The 15,313-nt window shown below is 23.7% G+C and overlaps 1 protein-coding gene across 1 annotated transcript in view; it reads right to left on the reverse strand.

Moving 5' to 3' along the window:
* LOC134835854 (potassium voltage-gated channel protein Shaker-like) overlaps positions 1-15,313 on the reverse strand; it is a 250,526-nt gene that overhangs the window by 14,400 nt on the left and 220,813 nt on the right. The gene's annotated exons all lie outside the window — the stretch shown is intronic.

Raw genomic sequence — 15,313 nt, forward strand, 5'->3', positions numbered from 1 at the left:
TTTAGTTTTTCATATTTTTTTTTTATTTTTTCTTCTAATTTTTTATCAATTTTTTTTTTGAATTTTAATTAATTTTAAGTTTATTTTTATTTTAATTTTTTTTTATGTTTTCGAATTTTTTCTTAATATTTTTTAATAATTATTTTTAGTTTTTTTCCAACTTTTTTTTATGTTAATTTTTCTAAAATTTTAAAATTAGTTTTCTTCATTCAATTATCTTTTGAATCGAATTTAAAAAAAAAAATTTTTTTCCAAATTTTTTAATTTTTTTCTGAATTTTTCTCAAATTTTGCTAGACTATCTGAATAATTTTTTTGTATCAATTTGAAAAAAAATCTAATTATATTTTTAGTTAGTTTTCTTAATTTTACCGAGACTGATTTTTTATAATTTTTTTTAAAAAATTATTTTTTGATTAAATTTATGATATTTTCTTTAGTTTTTTTTTTAATTTTCAATAAGATTTCCTTAATTTTGTTAATTTTATCCAAATAACTTTTTAAAACTTATAAAATTTTGTTAAAAATTATTTTTTTTTATCATTTTCAGACAAAATATTAGTTTTCTCAATTTTCTTTAGCAAAAAAAAAATATTTTTTAAATTTTTTCATGACAAAATTTGATTAGATTTTTCTCTTTATTTTTTCTGAACTTTAAAAATTTATTATAAAATTTATTAAATTTTTTTTATTTTTTTTAATTTAAATTTATAATTTTGAAATTTTTTTTTTCTTTTTTTTCTGAAATTTTTCCAATATTTTTTGAGTTTTTTAAAATTTAAATAAAAAATTATTTTTTTCCTTTTCAGACGAATTTACGATCCAAATCTCTAAATTTCGCAAAAGAAAAACTTTTCAAAATGAAAAACTAGTTCAACTTCAGGCACAAAAATAATTGAGTTATTACTGCATGCACCGGAGAAGCGATGCGATTTAATAGTTTATTTTTTCCAGCAAATCTCGACACCACACACGAGATGAAAACCGTTCGAAAATTCATTTTTCTCTCTCCCGTAGCAACTTGTCGCAGTTGTTAATCATTTTGCTCGTTGAACAATTTTTTTTTTCGTTTACGATTTATGTGACACGTCATATGTTCGCCTGTCAAGGCAAACAAAAAAAATGTAATAATAAAAAAAACACCTGCATTGCACACACAGGACGACAAACAAGGTACACAAAGTAATCATAATTACAGGAGTGTGTCGCATATGTCTCGCAAAAGATGATGAATGAAAAAAGAAAAAAAAAATTCTGGCTTAGCCACAAAAACTCATCTATAATAGTTAATGTCACACGCTGCTGCCGCCGCCTGCACAAATCTTCCTTATTTAGTTTTAGGTTTTTGGAGCATCACAAGTGTGTTTGTGGTGCGGCATATTTTTAGCATGAAAAAGTTCATTAAGTCACGGAAAAGGTACTTGAGAGACATTTTTACGACAACGACGATTATTACGGAGAGAAAAAAAGCAACTTTGGATCGATAAAATTCCAACCCACAACACTCACCTTTGTTATTTACCGCATTCTTGGCTTGCTTGTGTCTCCATTAAGATGGAGACGAGAACAAATGATAACCTTTTCTTTATGGCTTACCAGCAAAAGCAACACCTAAGCAATGCCTGGAATGTAGGTGTTTGCCCAAAACTTTGACAAAACAAATCTTGTGAGTTTATTCTTTGTGTTCTCTTTGTACATTTTCGCACAAATAAATGATATTTTGTTTGAAATGTACTTTCAATAAGAGGGAATTTTCGGAATTTGCGGAGAGTCCAAATTTATGGATTTAAATTCAATTCAATTAAAAGTTAATGAATTTAAAAATTTTTAAAGTCAAATTTATGTTAAATTAATTAAAAGTTAATTAAAATTTTAAATAATTATTAAATTTTTAATTTATTATTAATTTAATTTTTAATTAATATTTAAATTAAATTTAATTAATTAAATTAAATTAATTATTAAATTAATAAAAGTTAAAAATTATTAAAAAAAAATAATTGAGCACTTAAACTGTATTTTTTTAAATTTTTTGAAATAAATTTAATTTTATTTTTTTTAAATCTGTTTTAATATAATTAATTTTTTTTTGATTTTGGGACATTTTTTAAGAATTTTTTATTAGTAGGTAAAAGAATTTTATATTTTTAATTTTTTTTAAATTTTTTATTTAATTTTTTTTTTATTTTAATTTAGTATTTTTTATTTAAATTTTACTTTTTTTTCAAATTATTTATTAGGTTTTAATTGGTATTTATCTTTTCTAAATTTATTTTTTTATCAATGATAAGGCAGTTAAAATTAATTTTAGTTTTTAAAATATTTTTTTTTTTTATTTTATTTTTTTTTATTTAAATGTGTAAAAAAAAATAACTGATTTTGATGAAATTTTGGCAACCCTGTAAAATAATAAATTTTTATTCAAACAAATTAATTTGAACTTAAATCTGTAAATTATATTTTTTAGAAGAAAATTTTTTTGCAAATTTTGACCAAAAAAGGTAAGAATTTTGCCCCATTATTTTCTTTTGAAATTTAAAAAAAAAATTTAAAAAAAAATCGTAAAATTTTTTTTTAATGAATTTTAGCAACCCTGTATAGTTTTTTTTTTTGTTTTATAAAAGTGATAATTTTTTTAAAACATTTTTTTAATTTTAAGATTTATTTCAGAAGTAAAAGTCCCGAACATTCAAAAATTTCATTAATTTGAACTCCCCAAAATTTCCAACAATCAAAAAGGACAAAATCATGGGAAATTTTGCAAAGGTGAGTCATTATAATCACCTTCGACCTCTTTCCCTTTCTCTTTTGTTCTGTTATTTGTATAAAAGCTTTGTACTGACGTACAATCAGCATCATTTGTGAAAAATCATTGACACAGCAAACATTGAGAAAAACATCAAAAACTATGGCAAAATACAACGAAGTACAAAAGTCCTCGAGAGTTGTTGAGTTAAAAGACTCCAAATCGAAGAAAGTCGACGAGGAATTAGCTAAAGCTTTAGAAAACGGAATGGAAATGCTAAAAATCGAAACAAAACCAAAATCCGCTGAAAAACCAAAAGAACAACAAATCATCCTGCTGAACCAAACCCTGAGACCGGAAGATTGGGAAAAAATTTTCCACGAAGAGCTTTCTTCATAGATTTTAATTTTTTTTAATAAAGAAAGAAAAAAAACATTTTTATACAAATTGGCTTTTTTTTCTTGCATTTGTGGCACATGACTCGAAGATTAAATTTCTGTAACAGATGGAAAATTGCAGTTTTTAATATCTTAACGCGTGAAGCACAGCGACGATGGGAAATGTAATTTTTCCTCATTTTCCTGTTGCGAAGCAGCGGCAACAGCAGCACATGTTGTGACAAATTTTTGACATCGTCTTCATATATTTTTTTTAATCTTGTCTTGTGCAAATATTTGCCTATGAAAATTCTTTCCTGTTTCTCGATATTTTTGCAGAGGTGTTGCTTTTGAATCTATTTCAAGGAGTAACAAAAATAATTTTATGAATAATTTACGAACTTTTAATTCAAATGTATCAAAAATTTGTGTAAAAATTTGCAAATGTCAATTTAAAAAATGTCCGTTAAAAATTTGAAATTCGCTTTTTTGCTAATTCAAACTTACAAAATATCAAAAAGCTCAACAATCTTTAAAAAAACCAAATTTTTTAATTAATTTTCTAATTTTTTACAGATTTTAATCAAAAATTCGTAAATGTCAATTCAAAAAATTTCGTTAAAAATTTGAAATTCGCTTTTTGCTAATTCAAAATTCAAAATTATAGATTTTGGCTCAAAAAAATTAAAAAAAAAAAATAATTTTCTAATTTTTGACAAATTTTAATCATAAATTCGTAAATATAAATTTAAAAAATGTCCGTTAAAAATTTGAAATTTGCTTTTTTGCTAATTCAAAATTGAAAAACTCAAATTTAACAATTAAAAAAATTTTTTTTTGTTAATTTATCAACATTTTAATTAAAAATTTGTAAATGTAACTTCAAAAATGAACGTTAAAAATTTGAAAATCGCTCTTTCGCTAATTCAAAAAAAATAATTTATAAAATAAAATGCAATTTTACTCAAAAATCTTTTAAAAATTTGTTAAAAATTGTTAAAAATCAACAAAATAATTTTTTTCATTTAAAAATCATTGAAGCTACATCTCTGTTCAATATCTCAGGAGAGAAAACGTCGAAAATGAAAGGCAGCAACGTAAATTGAAAGCAAACTTGCTAATCGCATGTCCTCATTGATTGATCAAAGTAAAACATTTGCATTGCTGGCTTAACAAAAAAACGTAAAAAAATTGCGTGAGACGATAAGTGATTGGATTAAAAGTTCCATTTTCATCATCTTAAAAGTTTTTGCGCATTACAATCGCATTAAAAATGAATTTTCTCCCAAAGGAGTTCCTCGTTGACACGCAAAATTGCAACACCGCGCGCAACAATGAGATGAAATGTGAAAATGAATAAAATATTCGATATTTTTTTCTTTTTTTTTTTAATAAAATAAATATGCGAATTTATATCCATTAGAGCAACAATTTTTCGGTTATGCGGCATGGCGAAACGTGTGCCAAACATGACATGACAAGAGAAGCTAATAAAAGTGCCTCGTTTTAATCCGATATGCATTATTATTGTTATTCGGTAGCTTTTTTTGTGTGTCTGTCTGACTTTGTTCAGCAGGCGACGGATATGCACGTTGAAAAATTGCATCTCGCCCGACTTGTTTCCATGGAAAGAAACGAACGAAAAAAAAAATTAAATATTGCTTCTGGAAAATTGCCAAACACGATGTCGAGTGTATTTTTATGACCATTTTCAGTGTGTCAGTGTGTAACGAGCAATGGCAGGGAAAGCCCTTCAACATTTATGAATAAAATAAAATATAATCACTAAATATCAAAAAAAACTTTTTTTCTCTGTACGAACAAGCTAATAAAAGCCGTGTCGCTTATTATTATTTGTATTTCTATTGTCTTTGCTGCCAAAAAGGATTTTAGGTCCAAAAAACTTTTTTTTTCGTCGATGATTTTTTTTTTGTTTTTGTATTGACAGCAAAAAAGCCGGATTTTGGTCAAACACGCCAATGTCAAAAATTTTTTCAAGCAAGACAGTTCTTGTAATAAATATCTATACAAGCGTGACTCATGTTCAATTAAAATACCGCGCGCGCGAAATCAAAGACTCGCAAATTGGCCACTTTCATTAATTTTTGTCATAATTAACAATGTGACGATTGATATATTCTCAGCGGGCGGCAATGAATATTTAATTTATTATATGTGAACGAAAATAACAATTTTTTTTTCTGCTCGATGATTTTTTTTTCGTGTCATATCGCACGTTCTGGGACTCTCACGTGTTGTTTCCGTTGATAAAAAATTAAAATTAAAACAGATTTAACAGGAATGCGCGTTTTGTTGTGCAATTTCACATTTTGTTACTACTTGTTAATAAAGAAAACATTTTTTTTTGACAAATTTTACATTTTTATACTCCTCAATTTTTAATTTGCCCATTTATTGTTAATTATTGCTATCAAAGTCACTTTTTTTTATCAAAATAATAATATTTCTCATTTTTGTACTCCTCATAAAACTTTTTCATACTTCTCAAAAGTATTTTTTTTTACAAATTTAACATTTTTAATAAAAAATTTTAAATGTTTTTAAATCGATAATTTTTTATCTTGTTTATTTTTTTTAATTTTCACATTTTTGTACTCCGCGAAGTCAAAAAATTTTTTTTACATTTTAGTACTCCTCGAGATTAATTTTTTTTTCCTTCTAAGAATTTATTTCAAGTTTTTCTACTAAAATTACAATTTTTTCACATTTTCTTACTCCTCAAAGTTTTTTTTTTCTTTCAAATTTTCAGAGATTTTTACATTTTAATACTCCTCGATTAATTTTTTTTTCAAAAAATGATTTTGAATCAGAAATAATTCTGAATTTCTGATTATTTGATTTTTTAAAAATTAAATTAAATTAAAATTATTAACGTTTCTCATTTTTTTACTCCTCATAGGTCAAAAATCATTTTTTTTTTTACAAATTTTACGTTTTAATACTCCTTATTGTGTAATTTTTTATTCTTTAAATGACTTTTTTTTTGTTTGAGAATTTTTTTAAAATGAAAACTACGAATATTTCACATTTTTGTACTCCTCATACACAATTGAATACTCTTCATAAAAAATTACTATTTTGACTAAAAATTTAGGTATTTTGTTAGAAAAACATAAAAATTTAAAATATAAAATGGTTAAATTTTAAAAATAATTTTTTCAAAAAAATTTAAATTGAAAAAAAATTATGCAAAAATTTTAATTTTAATAAATTTTAAATTTTTTGTTATTTCTAAAGTAATTAAAAAATCTTCATGAAAGACAAAAAAAAATATTTTTGTACAAAAATTTATTTTTTAAGATATTAGAAGCAAATTTTTGAACCAAATAACCAATTTTGTCATTAAAAGTTCAAAAATTTTATCAAAAATAAAGAAATTTACAGAAAAAATCATCCAATCAATCAAGTGATCAATTCCCCTGTTCATTAATTTATGACTGTACTCTTGCAAATTTTGTGCGACATTACCACAAAAACTATTAGAGAAGATGACAAAATGTCATTTAAGTGCCATGCCAGACGGAAAAACACACAAATGAAAGCCATTTGTTCAACGACAACGACGACATACCGCCGACGACACAAAGTTGTAGGCATCTCTGATGGTGACATTGTTTGCACAATGCACACAAAAAAAAACCTGACATGATATTCCCAGTCGATGTTCAACAAAATGCAGAGCAAAAGTGTCTGATTTATTTCGTTATAGATATAATTTTGCTGGCAAAATTGCAGAATGACATCGATTGTAATAAATATTTAGCGAAAATTCATAAAGTTGTGTGTGATAATTGCTCGTTCTCGTGTAATCAGTTGAGACTTGCATCAAAACGATTTTAATTTCCGCATTGAATGAACAATGGTGTGTTGACGTTAATTAACCCTGCGCTTGATGTGAGGCTCTCGAGTGACTTTTTGCGGTTTTTTGCTTCAGATAACCTCAAAAACCGATAAATAAATAAATAATAAATTCTGAGTAAAAATCGATCAAGCGCTTCACTTCACGTCCAAACTTCTTTAATAATAATGGAAAAAATTTATTATTACAACTTTTATTTCATTTCGATTTTTTTTTCTTTTTTTTTTCTTTCGTTTCGCGCAGAAAAGCATTTTTTCGCTTTTTATGGACTGTGTGGGATATGGGAAGGAAATAAAAGTGATTAAATTAATCAAGGAGAAAGTTTATCACTTCTATAAACTTTTTATTTGATTTATTTTCTTCGCTTCGAAACAAGTAATCGACGAGCAAAATGGGAAATTATGATTGTTACGAGTCAAAGTCTTCTTCTTCGTCTTCATCTATGTCTGTTTTTCTCCCTTTTCTCGAGAGAATATTACTTTTTTTTATTTAGTTATTATAGTTTGAATATTAATAAAAAATGAAAAGTTTTTGAACTTGAAGTGAATCGGTTGAAAAAATTTTTTATTGCAAAAAAATTAAAAGTTTTATTTAAAAGAATGTAATTAATTGGCTTTAAGCTTTTCGATCAGGTTTTTAATTTTTTTTATTTTTTATTAAATTTATTTATTATTATTTATTTTTTAAATTTATTTATTTTTAATTTTTTCGAAGAAAAAAAGTTTTTTTTTTATTTTTTTAATTTTTTAAATTAAAATTTATTTTGAAAATTTTTAATTAATTATTAAATTTTAAATTAAATAAAAACTTTATTTATTAAAATTTATTTTTAAATTAATTTTTTTTAAAAATATTTTTTTTTATGATTTTGACTTGAGGATTTTAATTATAATTTTTTTGTTGTTTTTTAAATTTTAATTAAATTACCTAAATTAACTAATTTTTTAAGCAAAAATTCGAGAAAAATTATTTTTAGAATTTTTTTAGCATTTTTTTAATTTTTATATTAAGTTCTTTAAAATTATTTTTTTTTTTTTATTAAAAAAATTATTTTTAAAAATATTTTAAAGTTAATTGAAATTTTGAGGAGTATGAAAATGCGAGTTTATTTTAAAAATTAAAAAAATTTAGAAATTATTTTAGTTTAATTACAAATTTTTTAAACTCATAAACTCTTTTCTCGATTCGTAAAAAAAATATGATAAAAAAAATATTTTATTTTTTTAACAATAATTGACTAATTTTTTTTTAATAAAAATTTAACGTAGAAATTAATTTTAATCAATAATTTAATTATATTTTTTTATATTTTAATAAAGTAATTAATTTATTTTTTTTACAAATTAAAAAAAAATAAAAAAAAAATTAAATTAAAATTAAATTAAATTAATTAATTTTTTATGAAAAAATTCGAGACAAAATATTTCCATAGTATTTTTTTTAATTTTTTAAATAATTTCTTTTTTTTTTTTAATATTTTAAATATTTTTTATATTTAATTAATTTTTTTTAAATTTTATTAATTTTTAAACAAAAATAATTTATTTAAAAAACAAATCAGCCGAAAAAATTTAAAAAAAATAAAATTTTTAATAAAAAAAAGTCCATTTCACGAATAAATTTTTAATAATAAAAAAACTCATTTTATAGATTTTTGCAATGCACATAGCACCAAAAATAACTAGCAACATATCAAGTTTCAATTAGTAGACATTTATTTGCCAAAACGCCACATTAGTTGCGATGCATGGCATTCACTTTTTCTCTGTATTTAGACACAGGAGAGACAAAAAAAAAAATAATCGATACAAAAAAAAAGAACAATTGAGCAAGGTCTCGTTGCTCGTATCAAATATCAAAGGCTCGTATTTCATTAGCACCGCAAACTTCACTAATTAATTATTTATTTATAATGGGGAACGAACGTAACTGATATTCTCCCACGCCGATGCCGCCGCGACTTCCACAACTAATGGATTTTCGCATGCCGTTCGCTGCATTGGCAGCTGCGATGATTTTGTCTTTGAGCTCCGTTTTTGCGCTTCCTTACATTTTTTGCCTTGTTATCTAATTAAAAAAAACACAAAAAAAATCCGTCCGTGGTTTCTTTCGCCTCTTTACAATGCAAACGATTTCGAATAACTACTATTTTTATTTTGGGCAGCCAACGATTGTGTGAAAAGTCGTCGTTGTCGTGTACATGGAACGTACGTTTATGACAAATGCTCGATAAACTGGAAATTTTGATTTTACATTTTGTTTATTATTTTTTGAGCTGCGACGGAGTTCGGGTGGCAAAAATTACGTAATGGCTTGTCCTGAAATGAATCTCGACACTTAATCAAATTTTTTGTTTATTTTTTTACAAAATTTATTTCTCTTCATGGAATTAATTGCAAAGAATGCGGAGATGTGGCGTCAGATAATTTATATGAGTAATTCTTGAATAAGTAGAATTTTTTGTTTTTTTTAAAGAATTTTGAGTGAAAACAGTAAACAATCAATTAATTTTTTTTTGGGTCGTCTGTCGTGTTTTTATATGGCAATAGCAAGAAACATCTGTAAAAACAGGGGTGTTGAAATTTAAAAAAAAATTAAAATTTTTTCAAATCTTACAAAAATTTGCTATTGATTTAAAAGAAAAATTTACAATCCCAGTGCATGGATTTTTTTAAATTTTTTTTATAATTTTTTTATAATTTTTTTTTTCAATTTTTTAATTTTTTAATAATCCATAAAATTAGTCAAAAATTTGAAAAAAAAATTATAATGTGCATTAGGACTCAAATTTAAAATATAAAAAAATTTAAAATGTTCATTAGGTAAAATTTCACATTTTTTTTAATTTTTGAAAAATTTGTCAAATTGCAGGATTTCATGTGATAAATTATATGATTTAAATTAATTTTTAAAAAGAAATTGGTAAATTTATAAATATGCACTGGGATGTTTTTTAATTTCTTTTAATTTTTTAAATTTTCCTTTATTTTTTTAAAATTCTCTTTTAATTTTTTTAAATTCTCTTTTAATTTATTTTTGCATCTTCTTACAATTTTTTAAATATATTTTTATCCTTAAAAATCTAAGAAATTTGTGAAAAAATTTAAATGTGCATTAGGATTCAAACTAAAAATGTGTGAAAATTAAAAATGTTCATTGGGCAAAATTTACATTTTTTTTTTGAATTTTTGAAAAATATTTTAAAATTATTGAAAAAATTAAATTCAGTATAAAAAAATATTTAAAATTAAGGAAAATGAGCGCAGATCTACAAAAATTTTTAAAATCCCAATGCACAATTTGATGATTTAAGGAACTTGTAAAGGTCAAAATAGTTCAAAAAATTTATCTTTAACTATTTGCTAATAATAAATTTTATAAAAATATAGTAAAAATTTTTAAATATTGTGATCCAAAAACGAACAAATTTTTTTGATTATCAAAATGTGCATTGGGATTTATTTTAAATCATTTTGGATATTAAGTTATTTTTTCTTGAAATTCTATTGATTTTTTTGAAAAAAAAAAAATTATTAAAAAAAAATTTAATCAAATTAAATTTAAAAATTATTTAAATATTTTAAAAATTATTTAAAAAAAATCCCAGTGCACATTTTTTTTTATAAAAATTCTTCTTATATGTAATTCTTTAAATTTAATAAAAAAAAGTTAAAATCCTTTTCAAACACTTTATACATCTCTGTTAATCCCCCGTTCGTGTACATATCCGTGTACGTCAAATAAATCACACAATTTTTAATCCAATTACTGCGTGACAGCAATTTATCGATAAATAATAATAAAAATGTAGGGAAACCGCACAAGATATTAATTCATTTTATAAAATAGAGGAAAATCAACAGTTATCGAGCAGCAGCAGCAACATATCGTGATAATGTTCATTGTTTCATTACGTAAGCCGAGAAATATTTGCGCACAGAAAAAAAACAGACGAATTTCATCTGGAAAGTGTTTTTATAAAGAATTGTTCTTGTTTCGTGACTGTTTAATTTTTTTTTGTATTTTTCTTTTTTTTTTTTTGGTTTTTCATAAATATGCATGGATGACTTGAGCATTTTTTTTTCAGGCCATTCAACTTAATTTATTTATTTGAAAAGAAAAAATGCCGGGCGTCTCCATTAGCTCATCCAAAGAAAATTTCATTATATTAAATTCCTTCTTTCAACATTACTCATCACGTTAAGTACATCATGTAAAAGTTTGTGAGGTACTGCAACATCATAAAAAGTCCCATAAAAAACTTTTTCTTGCTGCTCGCCGAAAAGGAACGAAAGGTGACACATATCTACATGAAAGCATTAGGCACGATAGGCATTCAGCTGAGGAAAAGGTTGGGTGGCGAACGTGAAATAAAATGCGGATTACTCATTTTGACACATTTATTCCTGCTGAGTTTTGGGCCTTAGTTTTTTTCTTTTGCTTTTTTTCCTTCGTTTTTCGAAGAATTTTTTTTTTTTTTTGCATTAAACCGATTGACATTTCATTTGTTCGCTGCGAATCCAGAATGACAAGGCAAGAAAATTTCGCCAAACCATGTGATCGGGATTGTTGGATCGAAATGTTACTGTTTTTTTTTTCTCTTCACACAACGACACACCAATACAACGAAGGATTTTGACGCAGGCGCCGTCGCCTTTTTCGAAAATCCGACAATTTTCGCACTGAGTGCGACTTTTACATCTGTGTGTGAAAGGGACCTTCGTACATGAAAACGAAAACATTTCGAAAAAAAATAAAAAAAAAATTATCATCATATGGTGTTAGAAGGAAAACGTAGAGAGCGAGAGAAAAAAAAAACGGATGAACCCCACACGAAAATAAAAAAAAATGATTAATTGGCAGCCAGTTTGGCTGGATGTGGTAATTTGGAGCCAATTCAATATGCTTTTGCCATGAAATTTTAATTCAATTGCCAGTCGGTTTTGTTGACGCTTTGTTGCTCTACTTTTTTTTCGAGATGAAGAGATACAAGGTTAATAAGACGTTTTTGCGATGGAGGTGACTGGTTGTTTTTTTTTGCAAAAATTGTCAAATTTCTTGAGTAATTTCCATTAAATGCAACTTGATATGTTTTTGGTGACATAATGAAACTTTAAATTATTTTTCGGGGATGGTCCTTTGGAAATTCTTGATGATAAACTAAAAAGAAATTAGATATTTTGTGAAATGAGCAATTTAACCGGTATTTTATTTTTTATGTTTTCTTGTAATTTTGAGGGTTGGTTAAAATTTTTAAATAATTTTTTACGTGAAATATTGAGTTTTTACATTATTTTGGAAAAAAATTAAGGATTTTAAGCAAAAATACATTAAAATTGATTTTTTTTTTTTTAATTTTATCAAAAAAAAAAAAAAAAAAAAAAAAAAAAAATAATAATAAAAAATAAAAATAAAAAAAATTAAAAAAAAAAAATAAAATAAATAAATAAAAAATAAATAAAAAAAATAAATAAAAAAATATATAAAAATAAATAAAATAAAAATTAAATTTTTAATCACTTTAAAAAATTAAATTTTACAATTTTTGATTAAATTTCATTTTTTTTTTGTATTTTTTAATTAAAATAAAGTTAACTAAAATTTTTATAGAATTTTATATTTTTCTTGAAATTTTGTAAAAATTATTGTCTTTATGAAATAAAAAATTATTATACAAAATTTTTGTATTTTTGAGAACTTTTTTAATAAAAAAAAATATTAAATTTGATATAAAAAAATTAAAATAAATTTTGATTAATCTGTGAATCGATTTGAAAAAAAAAATAACTCAAAATTGTAATTTCTTTTAAAAATATTAGGATCAAATATTTTAAAAAATCTCATCATATTGTAAATTTTTTTACCAAAATTTATTTTTTTTTGCATTTAATTTAATTATTTAAAATAAAGTATAAATTATTTGATTCATGTTTTTGATTCATTTAATTTTTTAATAAAATTTCAGTATATTTATTTTTTTTTTAAATTTTAATTACATATTATTCTCAAGTTAATTTTTTTTATTTAAATGAATAATTTTTTGTTATATAAAATTAATTAAAATTATAACAAAAATCAAGATGCATAAAAAATAATTTTAATTTTTTAAATATAAATAAATAATAAAATTAAATTAAAATAAAATAAATAAAAATTATTAATTATTTAATTTATAATTTATATTTAATTAATTTAATTTTATTATTTATTTAAATTTTAATTAATTTTTATGCATCTTGATTTTTGTTAAAATTAAAAAAAAATATTTAACTTATTTTTATTTTTTATTAATTTAATTTTTTTTCAAATTTTTTACAGAATGGTAAAATAAAACCGTTTAGAAATCCTTCAACTTCAATATTTTTATTTAAAAAATATTTTCAGCTGCATTTTAAATAATATCGTTTTACCATCATTCTCGTCCTCGGCACTACCGCCAACTTTGCCAAATATATGCAACTCTTTTGAATTAAAAATTATTTAAATTTTGCGAAGCATTTTCTTCTTTCTGAGGTTTCCTCTGTAGCACAAATACTGCCCTATACGACAGCGACTCAAACGTTATAACTTTGTGGTTTTTTAATTTAGAATTTATTTATGCATCCTTGTCTTCTTGCATGTCTGAACATTTATTTCTCTGTGACGGAGTGCAAAGAAAGCAAGAAGACAAGAAAGTTGCATTAAAGCAAGCGCATGTTATAAATCATGTTTGCTTGAGAACATAATCCGGTATTCGGATCACCTGTCTTTCGATTTAGGTTTTTGCGGTAAGGTTTTTATGGCATCCATAAAATGTTTTAAAATTTGTACAAAATGTATCTCTTTATTTATTATTTTAAACGAGAGAGGGAGAAAGAGAGAAAAGTCAGAAATCGCTTCATTTGCATGTTTTTCCAAACTTTTTACGGATAATTAAATAAATTTTTGTTGCATTTTAATTAACATCTTGAATTGATAAATAATAATAATTTTGATCATTTATTTTTTGTGTGCTTCCCAAAACTTTTTTAATCCAAAAAGTTTGTCTGAACCTGCCAACTTTTAATGAGTATTTTTTGACTTACGATACGAATAACGGGACGACGGATTTTTATCGTTTTTTCCATAAACCTTCAATTAATGGTCGATACTCACCTAGAAAGGAAAAAAAAATGAGAAAAGTTAATGAAAATCATTTTACGTGTGTAATGTAGGTTAATGTTGTCGGTGCTGTTTGTCTCAATTTATATTGCATTCAATAACAATGGAAGGCGCCAAAGTTTTGGACAAAGAACGAAACAGAAAAGTCACGCCTTATGCATAAATAATGCCAAAAATACACAATAATAAGCTAAATAGATTAGGTCTTTTTTTTGCGAATTCGATCGTGTTGGCGCTCACATGTTGGCGGAGAGTTAGGAAATGAAACATAAAAAAGGTAAAAATTCATCAATAGGAGAAATTTTGAACAAAAGCGCATTTTTTTAAAATTATTCTTTGAAAGTAAATTTTAACCACGTGACCAAATTAATAATTTTTTCAATAAACGATAAAGCTTGAATGAATTTAAATTTAACCACGTGACCAAATTATGTTAAAAAATAAAATAAGCCACGTGGTTTTATAAAGAAATCTTTAAAAGACGTGGTCAATTTAATTTTTTGATAAATTAGTCACGTGGTTAAATAAAATTTTATTCGAATACATTTTAACCACGTGTTTAAATCAACAAAAAATCAAATAAACCACGTGGTTTAATAAAAAAAATCTTTGAGTCACGAGGTTAAGTTGATCTTTATGATCTAATTGAGTCACGTGGTTAAATTATTTCTTTTTCATTTTAACTTCGTGGTTTAATTATATAATACAGATCAACTGAACCTCGTGATTCAAAGAAATTTTAATTGAACCACGTGGTTTATTTTATTTTTAAATAAAATTAAGTCACGTGGTTTGAATAAATTTTTATATGAGCTTCACGTAACCACGTGACTTTTATTTAAAGAGATCAAAATAACGACGTGATTCAATAAAATTTCCTTTGAATCACGTGGTTAGTTTGATCTTTTTAAACAATTCACGTGGTTAAACAAAATTTCATATAAATATTATTATGAATAATTAATAAAAAAGATCAAAGTAACCACGTGATTAAAAAAATTTCAATTAAAACACGTGATTAATTTGATCTTTTTGATCAATTAGTCACGTGGTTTAATGAAATTTTATATGAATATTATTTAACCACGTGTCTAAATTATATAAAAAAAATCAAATTAACCACGTGGTTCAATAAAATTTCTTTTAAACCACGTGGTTATTTTGATTTTTT

Source organism: Culicoides brevitarsis, chromosome 3 (assembly GCF_036172545.1).
Source record: "Culicoides brevitarsis isolate CSIRO-B50_1 chromosome 3, AGI_CSIRO_Cbre_v1, whole genome shotgun sequence".
Taxonomy (NCBI): domain Eukaryota; kingdom Metazoa; phylum Arthropoda; class Insecta; order Diptera; family Ceratopogonidae; genus Culicoides; species Culicoides brevitarsis.